The sequence below is a fragment of the Hyaena hyaena genome, unplaced genomic scaffold (assembly GCF_003009895.1).
Source record: "Hyaena hyaena isolate Hyena2069 unplaced genomic scaffold, ASM300989v1 scaffold_1727, whole genome shotgun sequence".
NCBI classification, from domain to species: Eukaryota; Metazoa; Chordata; class Mammalia; order Carnivora; family Hyaenidae; genus Hyaena; species Hyaena hyaena.
This window is the reverse complement of record NW_024082361.1, coordinates 156,263-158,644: the sequence shown is the minus strand read 5'-3', so window position 1 is coordinate 158,644 and position 2,382 is coordinate 156,263.

The window sequence follows — 2,382 nt, the reverse complement described above, 5'->3', positions numbered from 1 at the left end:
TGAATCCTTGAAGTTAAAGCATATTCAGATTGGTCTAATGTATTTTCTTTCTTTGTTTTCTTTTTCTTTTTCTTTTTTTTTTGAAAGCAGTATGAAAAGAAACTGTCAGTAGCTTGTAAGATTTACATATAATAGGAAATGAAGACTCACTGAGTGTTTTAACTTTCTCATGGTGAGATTGTAATTATCTCTGGTATATACATATACTGTATATAGCATGTGGAGTTTTGCAGCCTACAAAACCACATCCTCCCTCTTCCCCCTTCCCCCATTTCATCTAGTTGCACACAGTATTGGCATAAATAGTGTAATGTTTAACCAAAATTCTCAGACTCTTTTAAAAACCAAACAGCAAACTTAAAACTTGGCAGTGATACTAACCAGACCGAGACTTATAACTTAATTTATCAGCAAAATGCTCTACACAGTTTCATACTTGAGTGTTGATAACTAACAGTAACCAGCACACAGAGTCTTGTGATTTCTGTTATTCTTGGGCACAATGTGAGAACCTAAAATGAAAAAGCCAGTTGAGGTCTTGGTTTAGTTCTGAGGTATTTGTAATCATGAAGGATTAGCTTTTGTGTTCTTGCTTGCTCTTGTTTGTCACAGATAGTACATGACCTTGGTTCTGTAAAAATCCATGACCTATGATAATTTTTCACTTAAGTAAGGTGAAAGAGAGGCTTGTACTTTCTTTTCACTTTCTGTTGGGTATGTAAGAGGTACTTATTCATCTTCAGAGAATAAATTCCTAGTATTTTGGATTTTTTGCTCATTTTATTTAGCTTAAGTAGACCATTAAAGAATGTTCTAATAAATATTTTCAAATTCCAGTTTTCACCAGGGAAGGAATATATGATATGAGTGGAATGGCAAAGAGAAAATAAATCCACCTCAAATTCTTTGATTCCAATGAGAAATGTCTGTCTTTTTAAATCAAGAAGAATAATGTTGTCAGCTATCCCTTAGATTTTTATAGTGTGGCTTTTCATTCAGGATATTTTTTTCTATTTTGCTTTGAGATTCCTGATCCATGGTCTGTAAGTAAGGAAAAAAGCATTTATGCTACTTATTTATGTCTTCATAACCCCTACAAATTGAAACCTCCCTCCCTCCTTAACTTTGTTTCTCTGAATCTTTCCTGAAACAGATAGATTCTAGGCTTTTATGGTATTAAATAACACTGTGAGGAATTTCAGGGGGTTATCTCCAGCAATCTGTCTTTTGGGGGTTGTAGTGCAAAGGCCAAAGCCCATTACTATAAAGACCCTCTTAGAGGATGAAGGAGGAAGATACTAATTATGATAAAGGATCTATAAAACTTTTAACCTCAGCAGCATTTTCGACCTCAAAACTGGGAAAATAAAAATTAATTTTTGAAAAATTCCTAAATAATGTATACATGGTTTAAGATTTCGAAACAACTTTGATGCATATTATGAGATGAGTAAGAAAGGCTAAGAATGCATGGTGAGGAGCATTACCATATGTCTGTTGAGAAACTAAAGTTATACGTCTGTTCATTGACTCATTAATGACCTTTCATATATTTGTCAAGCTAAAGCAGTGTGATTTCCTTTCAGTTGTAAACAGAAGTGCCTTAACTCTTCCCTAGTTTAGATGGGGAAAGGGTGTATTTCCTGATTTGCTTCTTTACTTTAAAAGAGCATTGCTGTTAAATATTTAGGTTGATAACTATTTGAAAAGTATTTGCACCAAATGTGATAACATCTGTTTATGGGTATTGATAAGCTTGCTCGTGGATTCTGTAACAGTTCATCAAATTATATTGATTTTTAAATTGACGATTACCGTGAAGGGACACAAAATATTTCCAGTAGGTAGATCTATGTAAGATATTTGTGTATGGTATTGATTGCTTGGCAAAGATTTGTGAGGAGTCCTCATGAGTACATCCTAGCCTTAGTGCCTAGTACAGTTCAAGAACAAGAGTTTTCTGTCTTAAGAAAACATGGAAATTAATGATCCATCCCCATATATGTTAATAGGGAGAGCATTTTCCTTTTTAGCTGTTGGTGATTTGAAATGATACCACAATACGAGTAGAATTTTTTATTGATTTTTTTTGATTTAGCAATATTGTACAAATTGCTGTTTCCTTTAGGCTTTACTGTAAATATTAATCACCATGTCACTTCAAAGACTAGCCTTTTATCATTATATTAAATGACATACATGCATTGATAATTATAATTATATATCTGTATTTTATTAAAAAAGTGCTTAAGAAATTATATATTAAAGTGTGTTACTAAACCCTTTTACGACTTTGGAGGGTAATCATTTAAAGTGTCTATAAATGTTGTTCCAAGAACAAGCATACATATGAACACCCCAAACACAGATTTTGTAGCTTTC